We start from the raw sequence: 24274 nt of genomic DNA, 5'->3' as shown, positions 1-24274 counted from the left end.
CTGCACGTGTCTTCACTGGGACGGGATGCCAGAAAAAGGCCAGTCACAGGAAGTCCAACAAAATCCAAAAGGCTTTCATTTTTTTGGTGAATTGCATTCTAAAGAGTCACGTTGTTTAGCTTGTTGCATTTCTGAGCTGCAAATCTGCTGTTTCGCAAATGTTGAGTCTTAGCTGCAACACAAATGCAGAAACGTGGTGAGTAGCTCTTACAGAATGGCACATTCCTGAGAAGTGTGACTGCGATTACTTGGCTTGCAAGAGTAACAAAAGGCAGCTGTGTTTAATATTTATGTGAACTGCAGCTACAATGACTTGGATATCACGGGAAGTTAGCAGGGGAGCTGTAATTAATCATCTGGGAGTGGAATGCAAGTGTATGCAATTAATTTTACAAAGTGCTAACAATAGATTTAATTCATGCTTTAGATATAAATGTCTGTGGAGCAGAATGTTATTGACACTTCAATCAACACTTCTCCACAAACTTAATTTACAGCTTTAGTATTCAAGCATTTCTTCTAATATCCTTAACATTATGATTTGGTGAAATGTAAACACTTCTGTGGTACGTTGTGGTTCTCAAAAGTTCGTACTGATCTTACTTTTAAACTCTAGAGTTGGAATTTGTTCAAACATCTTTCTCGGATCACACTGTGCTGTCGGCTGATATATTGTTAGTCCGATGTACAGACTGTGGTGCAGGAGGGAGTAACATAGCATTCTATATACGTGTGCATGAAGCTATCATTCCAAAATGATATTGGAATCATATTTCTTTCATTCAATCATGGAACCCCTGGCTGAGCCAGCATTTATTACCCTTCCTGAGTTGCTCTTAAAGTGGGAATGAGTTGCCTTGCTGAATCATTGCAGTCCATGAGCAGTAAATACACCCACAGTGCACTTAGAGAATTCCAAGATTTTAAATCAGCGACCCTGAAGGAATGGCGATATATTTCCAAGTCAGGATGGTGAGTGGCTTGGAGGGGAACTTGGGGTGATGGTGTTCCCTTCTGTTGCCCTTCTGGGTGGAAGTGATCATAGGTTTGGAAAATGCAGTCTAATGATCTTTGGTGAGTTTTCTACAATGTTTTACACCAAACATTACTAACCAAGGCATTGCCTGGAGTTAATTAATGATCCTAAGCCTTTCTTACAGGGTTGAGTTTCAAAAGCGTATCCCTGGAGAAACAATGGATTTGGAAAGTTGATGAAAGTAGAATGCATAGAGATTGTTTCAGTATGGAATCTCCAGTGTATCCCATTAACTCTTCTTACAATTACACACTTTGGTTTTGATGTTTTTGCCCACATAATCGCTGGACAAGGATAATGAACATTTAGAACTTACATGAACAACAGGTCAAACAACGTATTTCCCGAACCAAAAAGGTTAAAAGATTGAGAATTAAAGAAAGAGAGAAGGGTGTGGGGAATGGAAAGGAGGGCAAATAATAATCAATTCATTCACAAAAAAAGTTAGAAGGGAAGAAAAGTTGCATTAAGAGGCAGAAAAACAGAGTTGAATAGAAAAAGAAGAATGAAAATATAAATGATTAAAATATAATATTTTTAAAGTATTTACCACCGGAAGGAAGACGAAGGAACACTTTAGAATTGTATACTTTCTGGGCCAGGGAGCCAGATTAATAGTCACGTTAAAGAGGTGTTGAAGTAATAATTATTAAGTATGTGTGGCAGGTTTAAATAATTTGCAAATGCTACAAAGTCCGTGACAATCAAGGGGCTGTTACAGGTGAGATTCTTACAATAGTTAATCTGGAGATACTGCATGTAGCCAGGAACATCTGGTGACTTGCAGTTCATGAGTTCTTCCTCACTCCTAGTGACTGGAAGCTCCGTATATTAATACTGACCCTGTTACCTTTTCAGAAAAATTCAGCCCTTCTACTCCAAAGAGTCATTAGCAAGGACCTGGGTTTGATTCCCCCCCTTGGCCAACTGCCTGTGTAGAGTTTGCACATTCTCCCCATGTCTGCGTTTCCTTCCACACTCCAAAGATCTGCAGGTCAGGTGAATTGGCCATGCTAAGTTGCCCATAGTGTTAGGTGCATCAGTCAGTTAATATAGAGTAAAGGAATGGGTCTGGGTGCGTTACTCTGCAGAGGGTCAATGTGGACTTGTTGGGCCTGTTTCCATACTGTAGGGAATCTAATCTAAAAGATCAAATCAGTCAGAGCCTACAACTGCATCATACAGTTTGACATTACAAAACAGGATGTCTGTGCACTGCAAATTATAGCTACTCCCAGATGCAAATGCAGATCAATGTAGAGGACAGGTTGAATTAGCAGGCTGATTTGCAAACCCGAAGATGAATGAGTAGAAATAGGCTATTCGACCCATTGACTCTACCCCATCATTCATACTTCATGATTGCGTGGCTGACCTGATAATCCTTAACTCCACTTTCCCTCTTTATCCCTCTAACTATTGATTCCCTTACTGTTAGAAATCTGTCTATCTCAGCCTTGAATATGTTTGACAATCCAGTTTCAAAGGTCCTCTGCAGTAAAGTTTCATGGATACAATACCTCTAAGGGAAGGAATTCCTCCTCATCTCTTAAGTGTGACCCCTCCCTCTGAGATGATGCCCTCTGGACCTGGCACTCTCCCACAAGGAGAAACAACCTCTCCACATCCATCCGATCAATTCCCTTAGTAATCTCACATGTTTTAATAAGGTCTCTAAATTAAACTTGCCAAAAGATATTCTGACATGAGCTCGCAGCTCTTGTATTTTGGCAGTTTTATTTCTGCCTCTTTCTGTGTCAAATTAGTGCCCCTCACACAACGAAAGGAGCTCTGAAGAATTTAATCAAGCAGGTTTGTCAAAGGTTTGAATCAACAATAATCTTCTGATGCTTAGAGGCAGAAATTCCACTGATGGTCTCTCTCCCTTAAGAATAAGTTTGATTTGGTGAACCATCTGTACAGACCACTTACTCAGTCAGCTGGCTCCCAGTTCCTGAAGGATTTGTCAGTTGTTGGGCACAATGGTCTTAATGCTTGTCCTTGCTTGTAGCCTTTGCCCTTCCTGACTGGGACAGGGGGGGGATGGGAGCTGATAAATAACCTTCAGAGAATGCATTTGTAACAATGAAAAATCCAACTCAACATTTTGTTCCAGATCTTTTGTCAGAACAAGTGCAGTGCAGCGTACAAGAGAGCCAGGTACCACCTGCCGAATGTCTGATCAGCTGTACCCTTGTTTATCCACAAACAAAATGTGTCTGTCTTTGCTGCTACGTTTCCAAACAATGGAACAACGCAATTGCTTGGTAGGCTTGTTTTGAAAGAACATTTGGAATCCCTGCCTGACACTTTGAAAATCTGTTCACAAAACGTGTCCACAACATTACCTTCACGTGACTGAATAGTGAGAACTCTGTCTTGAATCATAGAATCCCTGCAGTGTGGCAGTAGGCCATTCAGCCCATCGGGTCCACACCGACCCTCTGAAGAGCATCCCGCCAAGACCCACACCCCTACCCTATCCCTGTAACCTTGCATTTCCCATGGCTAAACCACCTACCTACACATCCCTGGACATTACGGGCAATTTCTCATGGCCAATCCACCTAATCTTTCATCTTTGGACTGTGGGAGGAAACCAGAGCACCTGGAGGAAACCCACACAGGCATGGGGTTTCACCGAGGGGCTTAATATTCTGCAGAAACCAGAACGGGGAAAGTGATTGCCTCTTTCGGCTTTTTGAACTATACTCTCCTTTAATGTTTCGTTATCTACTCATGTTTTCTTGCCAAAATCCTGCACACCTCTTCACACACACAAGAGAATGACTGACAGCTCTCTGTGGGAACAGTATTCTCCCCGAGTAAGCAGGTAAACGTTATTACACGTGGCAAAGTGGTAGCCTGGTGATAGTGGCGATTAACAATCCAGAACCCAATGTTAATGTTCAGAGGACATGGGTTTGAATCCCACTATGACCGATGGTGAAATTTAAATCCAATTTTAAAATCTCTGGAATGACTACCTGGTGACTTTGTAACCACTGTTGATGGTCATAAAGACCCATCTGATTTTCAAAGTCATGAGTGGTTTGGATAGAGATAAGAAGAAGCTATACCTGTGTGTGGAATGAACTACTAGAGGAAGTGATAGATGCAGGTACAGTTACAACATTTAAAAGATATTTGGATGAGTATGTGAATAGGAAAAGGTTTGTAGGGATATGGCAGAAGTGGGTACTGCAGATGCTGGAGATAAGAGTCTAGATTAGAGTGGTGCTAGAAAAGCACAGCAGGTCAGACAGCATCTGAGGAGCAGGAAAATCAACATTTCGGGCAAAAGCCCTTCATCAGGAATGAAAGCTCTCATTCCTGATAATTGGCTTTTGCCCGAAATGTCGATTTTCCTGCTCCTCGGATGCTGTCTGACCTGCTGTGCTTTTCCAGCCCCACTCTAATCTTGGAGAGATATGGGCCAAGTGTAAGCAGGTGGGACTGGCTACGTTTGGGAATACAGACTGCATGGACTGGTTGCACCGCAGGGTCTGTTTCGGTGCTGTAAGACTCTATGATTCTAACTTCTCCTTGAAAATATGAGGGAGGTAGGAATTGAATGAAAAGTTGGAGGGATCAGGCGAAGAGGTTTTGGTGCAGGTTGTGTGATATATAAACTCTAGCTATGGCAGCTGGGCTCAATGGCCTTTTTCTGTGCTGTGCAACCAGTGTAGCTCCATGACATGCACAACATTAAGAACATAAGTTCAGCAAATATACTGAGAACATGCAGTTTACAGGGATATAAGTGGATCAGTGCAAGTTTCAGCAATTTATTTGCCGTAATAGGTTGTGACACTAGCAATGTGTGTGTCTCTCATAACATCATTCAACACAGAAGGAGACACAGAAGGTTCATTCTACCTGTGCTGTCTTTTTGAATGAGTCCCAGTCACATGTATCCCTGTGGATAACCAATTCCCTCTCAAAAGTTATAATTGAATTTGCTTCCAGGGCCTGCTTTTCCTGGTCTTTCTCCACTAATTTTCCTCATGAACAAAGATGAGCTCAGAAACCTTTAAGGGTATGATTGACAGATAATGCATTCAGCAATCTGGCTGCTATCGCCGCCCCCCCCCCCCAACCCCTCCCAAGAACTCCTGTGCTGCCCTACCCCCAATCTTAGCTTCCTCTCATTATTTTCAGCTCCATCTGCCATCTTGACGAGGTCATTTGCATTACGCAGATGCTAACAGATCTGCTTCACAAATCAATCCCCCAAGAGGCTGCTAAGCTTGCATGGTGAATTGGAAAATTATAAAAAGCTGAAAACATGTTGGGAATGCTTGGAAAAGAATAGCAAGGAAGCAAAAACTGATCAGTAGTTTTCAGAAAGCATGCACTCCTTCCATACATTGAAAAATAAATTCTTCCCTGTGTGGTAATCATGTCATATTAAGGGATTGAGGGATATTCGCAGAGGTAACTTTCTTCCTGGTTTACTGAATAATTCTTACTCACAGAAATGGAAGATGTGAGTTGTGTTAAGAAGCTGGGATTGTTTTCCTTAGAGCTGAGAAGGTTAAGGGGTGATTTCTTTAAATGTATTTACAATCATGAGGGGTGTTGATTGAATGGACAGGAGGATCAGGAATCAGAAGGCACTGATTCAAGGTAATTGCTAAAAAATAATCAATGGTGAAAGGCAAAGGGCTTTTTTAACCCCACTGAAATAACTCCACAGAGACGAGTATCCTGTCACCAAGTTAGCCTTTATTTACTTCCTTATCACTGATCCAGCTCCCTCAGAGCCAGCTCATAGAGTGAACAGAACCCCTGAGACTCCTGTCAGCCAGGGCTCTCTAACTGGACCAGGCTCACTCCCTCATTCAGGGAGCTCGTATTCTGTGAGGTCCACCTGGCTGACATTGCTACAATCACTACATCCATGGGTTGTTGTGATTTGGAATGCGCTTCCTGAAAGGTTGGGGGAAACGGATTCAATATGAAATTTTCAAATGGGAAACGAAAGGGGACAAATATGGAAAGGTTACAGGGAATGAGTAGGGGAGCCAGATTAGTTGTGTAACTGTTTTTAATAACGAGTATGGGCCTCCTCTCATGTTGTAAGTTTCTAACATTTTCAGTTCACTTTATATAAGCAGATATTTTACCTTGGTTCACCCAAGGGTTTGTTTGCCCCAGGAAAGTTTGATAGAAGTGATGTTGAATGAAAGTTGGACACTCTTTCTCACACAACACACATATCCACTTTAGACACTCTGGCTATGATTTCAGAATTGAACCATTTTCAGGTGTAATTCAATGACTACTGGCAAGCTCTGCAGGCAAAGTAGGCAGCAGCTACAGTTGGTTGGGCGTCAATGGGTTCCTACGTGGTGATCCCAGTGCCAGTCCTTGTCAGACTGGGCAATTATAGGAGATAAGTCCATCACTAACTGACACTTGATGCATATTCCTGCCTTCAATTGGTTACGGGACAGGCCATGAGCTGACAGTCAATCTGAGACCAATAACACATCCCAGAATTTTAGTCAATCGAGGTGGAACATTTCCCTGCTCCTCCTGGTCTCACAGCAATTAAGACTTTGTCAACCATTTTTTTAGGAACCTCCTCAAACAGTGGTCCCTTTTAAAAGAGGGATTGTAATATGAGGAGAGATTGAGCCTGTCCTCATTGGAATATAAACGAATGAGAGGTGACCTTATTGAAATGTACAAGATTCTTAGGGGCCTTGACAGGGTAGATATAGAAAGGTTGTTTCCCTTCATGGAACGTATAGAAGCAGAGGGTATAATCTCAGGGTAAGAGAGGTCTGAGGAGAATTTCTTCTTTCAGCAGGTAATGAATCATTTAATGGTTGGGCAGCACGGTGGCTCAGTGGTTAGCACTGCTGCCTCACAGTGCCAGGGACCTGGGTTCGATTCCTGCCTTGGGTGACTCTGTATGGAGTTTGCACATTCTCTCCATGGCTGTATGGGTTTCCTCTGGGTGCTTGAGTTTCCTCCCACAATCCTGTCTTACGGACTTACAATCCCATGGTTTGCATGGTGATCCGAGTTCTGGAAGTCACTCTGTGCACTGACCTCACAGGCTGGAAAGAAAATTCAAGTGAATCCTACCCCAACTCCCATCATATGTTTGACCTGGGAGTGTGAAACTGTTCCATCCAATACTGACAACCTTTGTTTAATGAGCTCAAAACACAGAAAGAAGTACATGAAACCATTACTGTTTAATAACAAAAGTGAAAAATTTATTATCTTCAGGCAACTTGATTGGAAAAAGAGTTCTCGCCCAGTGTGGAAAATGCAAGGTACAGTCAATCAACATTGTATATGGCAATTCCTTCGAGCTACTGATAAACCGAACCGTGGCAAATGAAATTCAGTGTATCGCGATACTAAACGTATCATTTTGTGAATTTTCAGTCAATAATTTTAAAAACTGAACACAAACAGGCTAATAAAATTATTGACTGAAAAGTCATTTTGCCAATTGAGCAAGACAGTATTATGTCTCAAAGGTGTATTTCATTTACAATGGACATTCAGATCCATCTGGGGAAAGTCACATTTTCTTTGTTTAAAGATGGAACAACACAAAAGGCTTATGTTATTTAATGATGATTTCCAGTATCCATTCTAGGCAGACTGAATTTCTAAGATGTTAACAACACCGAATCAACATAGATACCACCACATGTTTGGAAGAGAACTTTGAATTTGTAGAAGTCACATAATGAGGAAACCATGGTATTGTCTGCTTTTAAACTCAACCAGAAGTTGATTATTGGTAGTCCCATCAGAAAACCATCAAACCAACATTTCAGTGGTGAGAAAGCCAGGCCATAACTAGCTTGCATGTCACCTCGCAATCAAAATAATTAACTGAACTACCTTGGAAGAAGATCCCAACAGAGTGAAACTCCCCAGCTTGTTCCAATTTTAAGTTCACCTGTGAAACAAAGTCCTAGACATTTGATTGCAATAAACCTCACCGCTTACCAAGAATCCTTAGTAGACCGGCAGGAGGCTGGAAGAACACAGCAAGTCAGGCAGCATCAGGAGGTGGAGAAGTCGACGTTTCGGGTTTAACCCTTCTTCAGGATGGGGGGTGGGTGTAAGGGGAGCTGCAGATAAAGGGGGTGGCGGCGGCAGGGTGAAGATGAGGTGGGGATAGGTGAAGATGAGGTGTTTTTCCTTCAATTTTCAGGGAATGGTTTACCGAGCATCTCAGCTGGGTCCTCCCAGTCACCACCCATCTTCTGCCTGCGCAGCCTACAGCCTGCAGGACTCAACATGAAGTTCTCCAATTTCAAATAACCTCCCTTCCCAGCCCCTCCCCCTGCCTTCCACCCCTCCCCGCCACCTACCGGATTCATTCATCCCATCCACCAACCAGGTCGTACCCTCTACCTGTCTTCACCTATCCCTATTTCACCTTGACCCCAACCCCATTCCCTTTATCTGCAGCTCCCCCTACACCCACCTCTAGTCCTGAAGGGTTACACCGGAAATGTCGACTTCTCCACCTCTCGATGCTGCTTGACCTGCTGTGTTCTTCCAGCCCCCTGCCTGTCTACTTTGGATTCCAGCATCTGCAGTTTTTTTGTCTCTTACTAAGAACCTTTTTAGCTTTCTAAGACCCTACGGTCAACTTTAAAGCATCATGTTAATTCAAGAAACCAGGGTTGCCACACAGATCAGTGAACCAGAGGCTGAGTCAACCACAATTTGTAAATGAGTACCATTACCTTTTGTATCTTTTTATGTATAACCAAGTGGTGTGTGTGTGTGTGTGCTTTGAGTGGGAATGTAGGAACAATTGTGAGATGTTGTGCTTAAATTCAAGTTGAATGAGTAAGAATAAATAATCTCATTGTCCTAAATTCACAGAAGTTTGCTGCTGAACTATTTAAATTTAGGATGTACACTTTGAGAGCATAAAAAGACATACCTCTCACAATATAAAATGCACTGCTCACAAACAGTGGGAAAATGCATAAATCCTACCCATGACAGTATCTACACCATATTTAACATTCATCCAGGCATGGATAATCTGGACTAATATACTTGGTTAATATATTAAAAAATGATCTCATCTAAAAATCCACATTCAAATTCTATTCCTTCAATTTGTCTTAGTTAGAAATCAATTTTAATTGTGTCATTTACAGCGAATAACCAGCAGTATTGGAATTACCGTTCTTTTTTGAAATTCTAAGTCTGTAGGTCACTGAGCTCGTTTGTCAAACAATTTGACAAACTGTTCCCATATGTGTTTTGACAGCCGAATGAGATTTTACTTGTTGTCTTTTGACAAAAGCCTAAACTGTCATAGTAGTAAATTACTTTTCTAAGCCAAATAGGAGGAAAAGAGTAATTAAGGTGTCAACTTCGACTCAACTGGAATATGCTCACTTCTGAGTTAGGAGATTGTGTGTTCAACTAATCAAACCCAATAGCAGAGCTTGAGCATATAATATCGCCTGTCACTTCACTGCAGTAACAAGAGGGTGTTGCATGGTCAAAGATGTTACATTTCAGATGAGAGATTAAGATAAAGCTCTCTGCCCTCTCGCGTGTATGTAAAAGATTTCATGGCACTACCTTAAAGATTTTTGAATAAACTAGCAAAGGAATATTGATGTTATTGATAGTAAAATATAAAATAGTTGTGAAGCAGTGCAAAATTCTTCCCAATAGACATGGATCAGCCATGATCCTATTGAAAGGCGGAGCAGACTCAAGGGGCTGAATGGCCTACTCCTGTTCCTATTTCTTGTGGTCTGAGGCAAAGCAGAAAATATTAGGAGGTTTGACCAAAAGGTCAATCAAAGAGGAAGGTTTAAAAGGAGACAGACAGATTAATGGAAGGAACAGCCCAGACAGCTGATGGTACTCCCGTCAATGATGAGGTCAAACGGGCAGAAGGACCACTGGGGCACAGGGACCAACTTCCACAGCGCACAAGCAGATGACTTTTGTCTGGGTCGAATTGGGCCCTAACCTGAGCAATAATGAAGAGAGGAGAATGGAGGATTGGACAGGTTTGGAGGAGGCAAGATAGCTTCGTGTAGATCTTCGGCTGATTAAAGAAATTAATTCAATAAGCAAACAGGAGTAAAAAAAAATCTAATACAGGCCTTATTTAAAATTTATCCAAGTATTAATATAATGGCAGATTTTTAAAAAATAGAATCCCAATCGTGCAGGAAGGGATTCTATGGACTGCAAAAATCCAGTCCATCAAGTCTACATTGAGCATCTCACCTAGACCCTATCCCCATAAGCCCGCATTTCCCACGGCCAATCCACTAACCTGCACATCTTCGGACTATGGGAGGAAACAAGAGTACCTGGAGGAAACCCACACAGACATGGGGAGAACGTGCAAACTCCACACAGCCAGTCGCCTGAAGTTAAACTGAAACCCGGGTCCCTGGCACTGTGAGGCAGCAGTGCGCCTTTGACCCAGTCTTGAAGTACATGGAACACATAACTATCCTGGAGTTCAACTGTGTTATGTGAAGTGGGTGAGGCCTACAAGACAAATTCAGTTGGGATAGGCATATAAGGTGATTCAGTTCCAACAGACAGGCCCATCCCTTTGTTCTGAAGTGGTGATGAAGGGAAAATATTTTAGCTGCATCTCAATAATCCGCCATTAAATACTTAATTTTCAAGAGCTGTTATACTTGTATCAAGATTTCAGCATCTATTAAAATGCTTCATTCACCTTTAATTACACCTAATGCAGCAGAATCCGAAAAACTCATTTATAGTACTCCAAATACATCGCTTAGGAGAAATTATTTATACCTCATATAAGAAATGACATGTACAAATGTGGTGAGCAGTGAATAACCAAGCAGTGGCCTCATATCTGGAAGATATTGCAGAATAGACTTATTCATGGACTTCCAAAAAATTAAAACTCTGGCTTTATGTCAGAATCGTACTTGGATAAGTGACATTAGTATCTGATACTGGAAAGACCATGTCTTTTTATTTTTGTGTCTTTTTAAATTGTGGACTGAAGCTAGAAAAGATCCATTTTAAAACTAATGATTGGAAGGATTGTTACACAGTTTGAACGCAAGTAAAAGTTTCCATCGTCTCACTGAGCCATAGAGCTGCTCTCTCATTAGAGACAGCCAAGTGGTGAACCATACCTGACAAAGGGCTTATGCCCGAAATATCGACTCTCCTGCTCCTCAGATACTGCCTCACCACAGCACCACACTCTCGACTCTGATCTCCAGCATCTGCAGTCCTCACTTTCTCCCAATTGGTGGCAGTTTAATCTGAGAGTCACCACACCTCAGGCCAAGGGGTGACATTGAAAAGGACAGCCCCTTGTGGTGACTTCATTTGGTGCAGAAATTGAACCCATGCTGTTGGTGTTAGTCTGTATGACAAGCCAGCTAACCAACTCTTCTCAACGAGCTCGATACTCTTTGTGAAGACCATTTGCACAGCAGTGGGTTACAGCAGTGTTTGCAGATGAACTGGAGCCAAACAGTTGTGTATAAATGGAGATTTGGTCAGCAATAGGTAGTGGACTGGTTTGTCACCCAGTGACCACTCAGTCAGGATAAAGTCTTCTGCCTGCTGACAACTATGTGATTAATTCTCAGATGGCTAAACAACTAGGGGCTGTGAACAAGATACAGCGAAGTCATTAGATCACCACCAGTTTAGGAGCTCTCCCTCATTTCTCTGCAGTAAGTCACTTTCAGCCTGAAGGAAACCAATATATGACCTGATATATTTGTAAGATGTGCAGGGCAGTTCCAATCTCTAGTCTACGCTTCATCAGCTTAGCATGGCCTTGCAGTGTAAGCAGAGGCTGAGAGGATTTAGAGATAGGAAGGCAGGTGGGGTAAGACTTGGTAAGAATTTATCATTGCATCCCCTGGACTGAACTAATATCAGAATTTCTGCTCTTGTACATTGCCTTCAGGGAAATGGATGTAAATCAATGTGAGAGTCCATTCATTCACAGGAAAACATTAACCATCTGTGCCAGACAGTGCATGACTAAATGGGCTCCTCCCCATATAAGGCAGACAGACAGAGCTAGATGGAGATATAGACAGACAGAAAGCTGTTGGATGGATGGATGGTAAAATAGATAGACAAAAAGATGACATAGAAAGACAGAAAATAATAAGTTAGGTAGATGGACAGAATAAGAAGATAGAGTGACATATATAGTTAGAACATAGAACAGTACAGCACAGGAATGGGCCCTTCGGCTGAACAGGTCGCCAAATTTAACTAATCCTTTCTGCCTGTTCTTGGTCCATAATCCTCCATTCCTTGCACATTCATGTACTTATCTAAAAGCCCCTTAAATGCCCCTATCATACCTGCCTCCACCACCATGCCTGACAACGCATTCCAGATACCTACCACACTCGGTGTAAGAGAAAACTTGCCCCTCTCCCCCTCTCACCTTAAATGCATGCCCCCTAGTTTTAGACATTTCAACTTTGAGAAGAAGATTCTGACCATCAACCCTATTTATGCCTCTCATAATTTTATGAACTTTTATCAAGTCGCTCCTCAACCTCCACCACTCCAGAGAAAACAACGTGAGTTTTTCTAGCCTTTCCTTATAGCTTATTGCAGGATTCATTGTTGAATGGGAGTTCAGCCCAAAACATTAAAAGTACTTGGGCGTGGAATTTCACTCATGATAATTATTGCTGAGAAAAGACACATTTTGCTCAAGCTTTTTGGCTTGAACTTATTTGCAAGAAATATCAATTTGAGGGGAAAATCAACATATGGACTGGCAGACAGGAGAGGATTGATTGGTTAGCAAATAGACACTGATTGGCAGTGGATTTGCCATGTAGAATTCAGCCATTAATGCTGAATGACAGTGAGCAGTCAGGCTTTGTTTACATTTCAAAGCAGGTAGGTTGATTCTGATTGGTCAGGGCATTGCACTGAGAAATGAGCCAGTGAACAGATGTTAAAGATGACTAATAGGCATTTTTATTCCTGTGTGCAAAAAGAAAGCCCTGTGTGTTAATATAAGTGGCTTCCAGTATGCGCAAGTGTGCTCACCTGACTGACAATCTTAAATCACTTTATTTACATAATAAAACTTAGATGAATCTTTCTCTTTTCACATCTGCCTGGATAATTCCCTCTTTGCTGTCTCAGATGAGATGTGCAAACTGTAATGTTTGTTGCTACTAATTTGCATGGTCTCTATGCTAACCAGTAACCTCCTGGTGATCATTAACAAACGAAAGCTAGATTCACTGTTTCTGAGAGAAACAGTGTAAAAATTCGAACTCAATGTCATCCAACATTTTTTGAGATACTGGGTTGCATAAGCCAACTCAAACCTTGTTAGAACGACTTTCTTGTGAGTTAAACAGTCACATGGAATATAGACTAAAAACAGCACAAAGTGTAGCATGTGCCCAGCAGAGGGCAGTTCTATTATATGTGTGGCACAAACACATTTTGTCAAAAAGTAAAGGTCCCTTTTACTTTCCCTCGTAGATTTTATCTATGTTATGTCAAGACTGAACATAGTTGCTGGTCTATTCACCGCTTTATAGAGTCATTTCTTTTCTTATGGTTTTTTTTTTGTTTCTGTGGATTTACTGCACCCAGGCAAACATTGGAAGTTTGTTTGACAAAATGTCAGAAAGATTTTGCCAGCAGCATAGCTCGAAGTATTAGCTTTGTTTGTTGTGATGCTTTGTCTGGGCTAAATATTTTTAAGCTTTTTTTTTCTTCATCGGATGTGAGTGTTGCATGACCAGATTGTGTTGCCTATCCTTAATTGCCACTGAACAAAGGGGCTAGGCCATGCCAAAGGGCAGTTAAGAGTCAACAGCATTGCTGGGTGCCTGGGACCCAGATTAGATTAGGATGACCAATTTCCTTAGAGACAAAAATGGATAATAATAAACGCTTAGTGGCATAGCAACTGTTCACACTCTCACTTATATTAGCATCAGCCCCCATGATGCAATTTAAACACATGTCACTACTCATTTAGCCTGAGCCTCTAGATTACAGGGCCAATGACATTACCACCATGTCACCATCTTCCCCCAGCACTGTGCATAAAGGTTCTGCTACCTTTAATATGGATGATGCACAAATATATGAATATCTGTCTGAAGCCAACACCGTCTAATTGCAGCAAGTCGTGCTCTCACAGCCTGAGAGGTAAGGTACAAGAAACCCAGCAGCCATCATTATGATCTCAATGATTTGGTCACTGGGGCCTAAGCTGTGTTCCATGAAAAGCAGACGAAAGTGAGTACTGCAGATGCTGGAGATTAGAGTCAAGATTAAAGTGGTGCTGGAAAAGCACAGCAGGTCAGGCAGCATCTGAGCAGCAGGAAAATCGACATTTCGGGCAAAAGCCCGATTTTCCTGCTCCTTGGATGCTTCAATGTAAAGCAGTCAGAAGCACTTTGTGTAGAGCATGTTCCTCACAGACAGTGGGTCTGGCTGATCGTTATCTGCCGCTCCCTCACCACCAGACTCCTGGAGGAAGAACGCCTCACCTTCCGCCTCGGAACACTTCAACCCCAGGGGATCAATGTGGACTTCAACAGTTTCCTCATTTCCCCCTTCCCCCACCTCACCCTAGTTCCAAACTTCCAGCTCAGCACTGTCCCAATGACTTGTCCTACCTGCCTATCTTCTTTTCCACCTATCCACTCCACCCTCCTCCCTGACCTATCACCTTCATCCCCTCCCCCACTCACCTACTGTACTCTGTACTACTTTCTCCCCACCCCCACCCTCCTCTAGCTTATCTCTCCACGCTTCAGGCTCACTGCCTTTATTCCTGATGAAGGGCTTTTGCCCAAAACGTCGATTTTGCTGCTCCTTGGATGCTGCCTGAACTGCTGTGCTCTTCGAGCACCACTAATCCAGAATCTGGTTTCCAGCATCTGCAGTCATTGTTTTTACCATCGTTATCAAAGACAGCTCACACCTCCCAGCGTTATGTGCTTTATCTGGTTTGCTTGAGTTCTGACAGAGAGGATGAGAAAAGATATCCTGCAGATGGCCTCCTGTCTCTTTTGCCCATGTGGATGCTCAAAAGGCGAAATAAGAGCAGAACATGCTAGAAATGCTCAGTGGGCTAGGGAGCAGCTATGGATACAGAAAAGCAGTGTTAACGTTTCAAATCAATGGCCCTTTGCCAGTGGTAGTAGCAGCTTGCAAAGGAAATTGTGTGCACAATGATCAATATTTTTAAAAGTTAAAGGGTATGGGAAAAGGGCTTCTCTTTCAGAAGGCTGACATGGATACAATGGTCTTCTCCTGTGCCGATAAATTCCCAATTCCCAGCTGTGGTGGTGTAAGTAAGAGCCTTGCAATTAAGATAGGAATGGGTTAAAAATCTATCTCTCACCGGCTGAGTTTGTGAGACTGAAGACTGGATGCACAGTAGGGGGTGATGCAAATGCATGCACTTTTGTTATTTATTAATCAATTATTTACTGTGGCTATACACAGAGATGCTGTACATTAAGCAACACTTTAACCCTGTCCTTTTGAATGAGTAGAGAGGGGTTAAGTAGAATATATATAGACATACCTATCGCTGCAGTGGAGGACACTGCTTACCCTTGACCATTCTCATTGTGATTCAGGGCACACAGAACAATGAAGTGCTATTGCTAGGGTGAGTCAGTGCTGCATTCCACGCTCATCCCTGGTGAAGTCAAGGAGCTGTGCAGAAATAGTCAATTGACCGTTGGATTCACCTTGGCTGGGTGGACATTCTTGAGATACAATATATAAGGAAAAATGATAACAAAGCCTTAGGAGGTTTAATTATGAGGACAGGTAAAAGGTTTCTTGTCGTTCAAGAAGATATGGATTGAATGCTTACTCATGTTCCTATGGGTCTAAAGACTTAGGGATTTAGACAAATACAGGACAAGAATATTGACTCAGCTGACCTGACTTGACAGGTACCTTTTTAAAAAACGTATATTTTCCTGTGTATACTCCTGCAGATGCATGTAACAATGTATATTTATATGGCACCTCTCAGCCACATCACTGGAGAATTAGACAACACTGAGCCACAATTGCAGACACTGGCTCAGATTTTTGTGAAGATAAGTTGAATCAGGAGTCCTTTCAAAATGGCAGACTGGATCCAATTCCAGAATTCCAAACGTCTGGCGATCTGTTCAAAATGTTTCAGTTGAGACCGTTGCCAGATGGCCTCATTATGAATGCCTGGCATAGCTCCAAGAACAGCTGAAGGATTCAAGCTTGCATGCCATGTTGGCAAAGCTCGAGGGGGTGGAGTGGCTTTTTTTTTAGATTGACCATTGTATTTTCATATGATAACCTGATTTTTCTCCATACTATATTTTTCAAAGTCTGAGTATTCATTCACTCAAGATTGAAATGGTTGAATTGGATTAAAGATTGTATTGTTAATGCTGTGAATGGCTGACATTTTCACCAGGTTGTAAAGTCATCAGTTCTTCAGACAATCGTTTTCAAAAATTTGCTTCTATTGTCAGTTTCCAGAGCAATTTGAAGACTTGTCAGATTTCCCAATGGATCATTATCTACTGAAACAATGGATAGTAGAAGGGTTGGTGTGTGGGATTTCAAGGGGTGCATTAAAATGACGTAAAGGACTCCAGGGAGAGAAAGCTTGATAAGCTTGAACAGTTAACAGAGTCATAGAGTTAGAGTCATAGTATTCCAGTAAACAGAGTCATACAGCACGGAAGCAGACCCTTCAGCCCATCTTATCCATGCCAACCAGATATCCTAAATTAATCTAGTCCCATTTGGCAGCATTTGGCCCATATCCCTCTAAACCCTTCCTATTCATATACCCATCCAGATGCCTTTAATTGTTGTAACTGTACCAGTCTCCACCATCTCCTCTGACAGCTCATTCCATACCCGTACCACACACTATGTGAAAAAGTTGCCCCTTAGGTCCCTTTTAAATTTTTCCTCTCTCACCCTAAACCTATGCCCTCTAGTTCTGGACTCTCTTACCCTGTAGAAAATACTTTGCCTATTTATCCTATCCATGCCCCTCCTGATTTTATAAACCTCTATAAGGTCACCCCTCAGGGAAAACAGCCCCAGCCTATTCAGCCTCTCCCTGTAGCTCAAATTCTTGAACCCTGGCAACATCCTTATAAATTTTTTTCTGAACCCTTTCAAGTTTTACAACATCTATTGTATACCAGGGAGACCAGAATTAAATGCAGTATTCCAAAAGTGGCCTAACCAATGTCCTGTACAGCCACAAATAGCCTCCCCACTCCTATACTTAATGTACTGACCAATAAAGGCAAGTGTACCAAATGCCTCCTTCACTACCCTGTCTACCTCTGACTCCACTTTTAAAGAACTATGAACCTGCACTCCAAAGTCTTTTTGTTTGGCAACACTCCCCAGGACCTTACCATTAAGTGTTTAAGTCCTGCTTTGATTTGCCTTACCAAAATGTATCACCTCACATTTATCTAAATTAAACATGATCTGCCACTCCTTGACCCATTGGCCCATCTGATCAAGATCCTGTTGTACTCTGAGGTAACCTTCTTCACTGTCCACTACACCTCCAGTTTTGATGTCATTTGTTAACTTAGTAACCATACCTTTCTATTTACATCCAAGGCATTTATATAGATGACCAAAAGTAGTGCACCCAGACCGATCCTTGTGGCACACCACTGGTCACAGGCCTTCAGTCCAAAAAGCAGCCCTCTACCACCAACCTCTGACTCCTATCTTTGAGCCAATTTTTTATCCAAGTGGCTAGTTCTCCCTGCATTCCATGTAATCTCACCTTGCTAACTATTCTATTTGCAGAACCTTGTCGGACATTTTGCTGAAGGTCATACAGACAACATCCATGCTCTGTTTTCAATCGATCTTCTTCGTCACTTCTTCAAAAAACTCAGTCAAATTAGTGAGACACAGGGTGGTGGGAGGGGGTGACTTCTACTCTGTCAGCTTGGCCAACTCTGTTCCTTATTCAGACATACCCCTCCAGAAACAGTGGGCTCAGTTTCACACAACACCCGTAAGGAAGAGACGACTGGTGGGTTCCACCAGGATGATCATGGAATCAACATGTGGGAAGACTTCCTTCTTGACAAAACTGCAACCCATTATGTCAGCTCACCAATAGCTTTGTCTAAAAGGTATATTTTAAAGACTGTCTTAAATAAGGAAAGCCAGATAGAGAGGTGGCAAAGTATAAAGGTGTGGGGCGGTAGTGTCATCTTGTTCCCCCTCCCCCCCTCAGTCAAAGCAAAACGCTCAGAGACAAAGCATGACTTTACCTCCTTCATCTTTATTCTGGGCTATGGAGGGAGAGAGAACAATTGCCCATGTGCACAGAGACATGAGTTCTCTGTCTTCTCTCTTGAACAACAGTTTCTTAATGAATTATATAGTCATTATATAGAGAGAAACATCCAGGTAAGGCAACATACATATTAATTGGGTGACCATTACAATCAGCGAGCATCAACAGTAAAAATTAAGCCATCTGCTGTTCCACAATGAATGTTCTTAACCTTAACTGGCTTCACATAATGAATACTTTTCACCTTCATAAATTAACCTTACAAACTGAATGCTTCCAATTTTGTTAAATTGCTCTACGTAATGAATGCTTTTCCACCTTGTTAACCCATTACCTTTGCCTCCAGCACCCCATTGTTAACTGTAAGTTCTTATCTGATCTGAGTCATACTCAGCTGAACCTCTTGTTTCACAAAACTCAAAACTTAACTCTTTCCCTACACATATTCTCAGTAGGAAACTAAAGGCACAGCCTCCAAAGACAGAGCAATTAAAATTAAGGGCATACAAATGGTGAGAAATAAAGACGAGTAAATATTATACAGTGTTGTGGGTCTAGAGGTGATTACAGACACTGGGGTGGGTGAAGCAGTAGAAAGATTTATAAACAAGGATCAGAACTATAAATTCAAGACATTTCTTGACCAGAAATCAATGTAGATTAACAAATGCAGAGGTGATAAAAGAATGGGATTTTCTGGGAGTTATGATATGGGCAACAATATTTTGGATGACCTCAAGTTGATGGAGGATAAAATGTAGGACCTCAGCCCAATGTGCATTGGAGTAGTTGAGACTGGAGGTCACAAAGGCATGAATGAGGGCTCATGAACTGACACATGGAGTCAAATGAAAACAGAAAGTACTGGAGAAACTTAGCAGGTCAAGCAGCATCCATGGGGAGAATGTAAAGTTCAACAGTTCAAATCTGGTGTCTCTTCATTAGAACTGATAGGAATCTGGTATTCATGGTGAAGCCAGTGCTGGGGGCTGTCGGGAGAGAGGTGAGCAATGAGGAGAGTCCAGAGAGAGAGAGATGTGAAAGGGATAGGCAGACAAGAGATTATGCCAAGATAGAAGAAATGCTGAAATGATAACAAAGGCTAAGATTAAGAGAAAATGGGGTACTGAAAGTAACTCATAATGTAATATTAGGACTGAGAGAGGGTGAGAATGGAAAGGCTATGCTGAAAGCAACCCATGTCATGATAGAATCAATATGTGGGTTAGGTAAATAACATGGAAGGATGTAATCAAGATCTAAAGTTACTGAACTCAACATCGAGTCCCTGAAAATCAGATGTTGTTCTTTGAGCTTGCCCTGAGTCTCACTGGAACACTGCAGCAGAAATGTTGGTGTGGGAACATGGTGCTGTGCTGGAGTTGGCAGGCAACTGGGAGACTCAGGGTCATTTTTATAGAAAGACACTACCAGAATTGCTGAGTTTCTCCAGCAATTGCTGTTTTGGATTCAGGACTCCAGCATCCATCGTTCTTTGTTCTAGTGATTAATTCACCGCCACATCTCTTCCAGGTACACCCACCTTGAAGAAGTTCTGCTCCAGTCTCCAACAGGATGTCTGTTTTAATCTCTCTCTTGTTCACCACTATTACTTTTTGTTTCCTCCTGCAGCATCTGACAAAGTCTTTGCCAAAACCCACTTCCACGGCCACACCTCAGTCCTCAGTGACTGCCTCCAATTCAGAATCACCCCAGGTGGATTCCGACTGAAGGTTCACCCTTTGTATTTTGAACCCATCCAGGATCACAGATATCTCCATGAGAACTAAAGACGTATAACACTCCTCAGACAACTGTTCTAATTGCATCCTGAGATCCGCTTTCAGTGCCCAGAATCACCATGTGTACACTCTCGACATCTCTCTCCAACAGAGAGATCTCTTTCTCTCTCAGCTGTCTCTCCCAGCCCATTCCCCCGTCACTCTCTGGCTCATTTGATTGTCTGAGAAGCTTTTTCTGTTCCTCTCAGGCATGAAGGAATGCAATCTGCAACAACTCAGAGGTACCCACGTCCCTCTGGAGCCTTCCTCCATACCCCTCCCCTCTGACTCCATCCCCTCTTCCAACCCCACCTCCTGTCATCTATTCACTATTCCTCCCGACTTTCTGCTCTCTGATGCTGAGTGTTCTGTACTCAGCAAAGGTTTTACCTCCTGCTTCCGCCACCCCCCCCGACTGCAGTCCGAACATCCAGGAATAAGTAAGTTCTGTGGGGCAGGAACAGGCAGAGACAATGGGTCTGTCCGTACAGTCCTGTTTGTGGATTTTGGAGAGAATGTAGAAGGGGGTTGCGTGGGGTTGGGGGACTGTGAGCTGGGAGGCTGCCATGGGGAGATCGCCAGATGAGACGAGGTTGGTGATGGTCGATAATGGGCCCTTGGTCCGGGGGAGATGGGAGGTGGTATCAGAAGGCTGGCACTCAGCAACTGCAATGCAGACTCCAACAGCACCGACCTTGTCTGCAGGCTTGATGACAAATTCAGGGTTGGATCTAAGAGCATGGAGAGCAGTCAGTTCAAAGGAAGAGAGTTTTGGGAAGGGTTGGGGGAAGATGGTGCAGAGGAAATAAGATAGTCGATGTTAAGTCGTTAGTTCTCAGTGGACAAATCAAGTGAAGGTAAAAGGCCAGAGGGAAGGGTCCAGGTGGAGGGAGAGTGTTGGAGGTGTGTGTAGAGGCTTGTGGGACAGGAAGAGGTCTCCTGTCCAAACAAATGGGCACGGATGTGATGGCGACAGAAGAAGAGTTCAATATCATGTTATCCCGAAACTCATTGAGGTGGGGCTGAAGTGTGAAGGTGATCCCATACCACAGCAAGATAGACAAAGCAATGGGCGTTTAGTCAAGGACAGTAATGAAGAACAGGCTTCAGAGAGGAGATAGGATGGCACTGGGGAAGGTAGGCAGTGGTGAGACCGGGGTAACAGGTGCCTTGCCACTTGTGTGAAAAACAAGGTGTTGGTCTCAAACAGACCATTTCAGACTTTGAGAAATGTACTGTCCACGCGACTTACAATGTTTAAGTATCTGATGAGTCCTTGTTGAGGGACACTGTGACCTCGCAATCTTTTATGATGTGGACTCTCCCATCACTGACTCGATAAACAATCACTGACCTGTGGTCTCGAGGCTCCTGAGATTATTTCAAGGAATAATCTACCACAACACAGCACAATCCCAGCCTCTGGGTGAAGTCCAATCTGCTCCAGAGGTGTATCATAACTTGCCTGATTAAAAACACCGAAAGCTAAATTGATGAAGCAAGGCATGCTTAAAACAGCATTTTACTCTATCACTGTGAGTCATAAATGTGCTTTGGAAAACTTATTGATTGAAAAACTCACCTTAATTGTGATTGACAAACTCACCTTAGTTAAACCTTGGCTGCCACAATAGTTGATTAAATGAATAAATTTTTGACACTAATGTGAAATGTTTCCTATATTAAAGGAAGAGTCATCAGGAGTACATGGAGGCGTGCTTCAACATGTTGTATGTGTGAAGGAAACTAACAACCTACAAGGAGGATCTGGAAGGAGAGCTATCAGCACTTTCTGAGGAGGCATTGCCAGTACTGCCTGACATTTCATGTTGTATACAATATGAAAAGAAACTTGCATTACACAGATTGCAGCTTGGCCACATTGAGTTACTGAGCCTGAAACACCAACTGTGTGCATTGAGCTCCAGACAACCAGGTGGCCTTGCAGCCATCTACACAAAGTCATTGTCATGCAGTGCAAATATTTACCGACTAATATCTCTCATTAAGGTTAAATTAAATTCAGAGAGTTGCAGCTGATTTCTTTTTAGAAGTTCTTTCTGTGTTTGTGTTAAGCTAAAGGTCTAAACAACCTCCAATTGACCCATTTAGATTTTTTTTCTCTTTGTAAATTCGGATTGGAAGGAATATTTCAGCAGCTTCTTACCCACGCCAGTACACTGACTTGCAAGCTTCTTTGCATTTTTCTGCCCTCTGGTGTCAGAACACTGTCACTGCGAGATTTTCATTCATTTTTGGGAACAGATTTCACTTCTCAGCCTTGGTGATAATTGGACAAGCTAGAACTTCTCCAAATTTCATCCTAAAAACTGTGCATAATCTATTACAGGTAAGAAACCTCCCTTGTCACAATACCAGCCCGGTAATGAAGGTGTGTATTGTTCCCAATTATTACCAATATCTACATTTATGATGCAGATTGCCAATGTAAACCTGTCACACCATCTTCTCCCACCTCAGTTTTACATATCCCTGTTCCTTTGTGTATCATGTTAAACAAACTGCATGTTCCAAATGAACTTCCCAGACTGGTCTAAGTCCTGATATTTAATTATGAATCCATTGCATGTTTGAACTGTTGAACTTAGTTTCATCTGTCTTGACTCTTATTTCATCCAATTGTTGCTAAAAGCCTCATCCACATCTTTCTAACTTCTCGGCTGGATTCTCCCACTGTTCTTTTGGCTGGCTTCCCATTTTGAACATTCTGTAAACTTGTGCTCTTCCAAAAAATCTCCATCAATGGAGTTGAGGTGGAGATGGTTGAAAGCATCAATTTCCTCGGAGCGATCATTACCAACAGTCTGTCCTGGTCCACCCACGTTGATGCAATGGTTGAGAAAGCACAACAACACCTCTACGTCCTCAGGAGGCTAAGGAAATTAAGCACTTATGTAAAGAGTCTCACCAATCTTTGTAGATACACCGTAGAAGGCATTCTATCTGGATGTACCACTGCTTGGTAACTGCTCTGCCCAGGATCGTAAAAAACTACAGAAATTCGTGAACGCAGCCCAGTCCATCACACAAACCAGCCTTCCACCATTGACTCCATCTACACTTCTTGCTGCTTGGCTTGCTGTGTTCTTACAGCCTCCTGCTTGTCTGCCTCAGGAAGGCATCCAACATCATTAAAATTCCCTTCCGCCCCGGTTACAATCTCTTCCAACCTCTTCCTTCAGGTAGAAGGTATAAATCACACACGCAGACAACAAGCAACATGAATTCGACTGGGACAACACTACTATCATAGGGCAAGCCAGACAGAGAACAGCCAGGGAATTCCTAGAGGCATGGCATTCATCCACAAACTCCATCAACAAACACGTCGACCTGGACCCAATATACAACCACTACAGCGGACAGCTGAAACTGACAACCGGAAGCAGCAGGAACAGACCACTATAAACACCGGAGGAAACATCAAAGAAGCGCTTCGCAGGAGGCTCCCAAGCACTGATGATGTCGCCTAGCCAGGGGACAAAACGTTTGCAATAAAAACTTCCAGCTCGGCGAACAGAACCACAACAAAGATATGATCTGTTTGTACTGCAGACAAAACAAAACTTCTCACTGTACCCAGATACATGTGACAATAATAAATCAAATCTAATCAAAAAGCATATCCATTTCACACATCAAACTCTGGGACTGGATCAATTGGCAACCTATCCTTTCAGTCTGCTAAGGACTCTGCTGTTAGACTGGTCCCTGACCAAAGTAGATTTGTCCTGCTTTTTGTTCAAAAATCACACAACACCAGGTTATAGTCCAACAGGTTTATTTGGAAGCACTAGCTTTTGGAGCGCTGCTCCTTCATCAGGTAACTAATGGGGCAGGATCATAAGACACAGAATTTATAGCAGAAGATCACAGTGTCACACAAGTAAAACAGTATATTGAACAAACCAAGATTGCTGTTAAGTCTTTCATCTTTTAGAATGGGTTCCAGGTTTCAGTTTATTAATATGTAAATCCCAAACTTCATTTAAGTCACATTCTTGAGATAACTTGATATCTGCCTCACCATACCTGATGTGCTCTGAAAGCTAGTGCTTCCAATTAAACCTGTTGGTCTATAACCTGGTGTTG

General features: G+C 42.5%; 1 long non-coding RNA gene across 1 annotated transcript in view; it reads left to right on the top strand.

The window, feature by feature from the left end:
* The window catches only part of LOC148145898 (uncharacterized), an 82922-nt gene extending 60326 nt beyond the window's left edge, over positions 1-22596 (top strand). Inside the window, exon 3 of the long non-coding RNA XR_015761224.1 lies at positions 21850-22596. This is a non-coding gene — a long non-coding RNA (uncharacterized LOC148145898). The remainder of the gene's footprint in view (positions 1-21849) is intronic.
* The last annotated feature ends 1678 nt before the right edge of the window (positions 22597-24274 follow it).

Source organism: Chiloscyllium plagiosum, unplaced genomic scaffold, assembly GCF_037043375.1.
Source record: "Chiloscyllium plagiosum isolate Xiang-an unplaced genomic scaffold, Cpla_swu_hap1 HiC_scaffold_23, whole genome shotgun sequence".
Classification (NCBI taxonomy): Eukaryota; Metazoa; Chordata; class Chondrichthyes; order Orectolobiformes; family Hemiscylliidae; genus Chiloscyllium; species Chiloscyllium plagiosum.
This window is presented reverse-complemented; position numbering and strand designations above follow the sequence as displayed.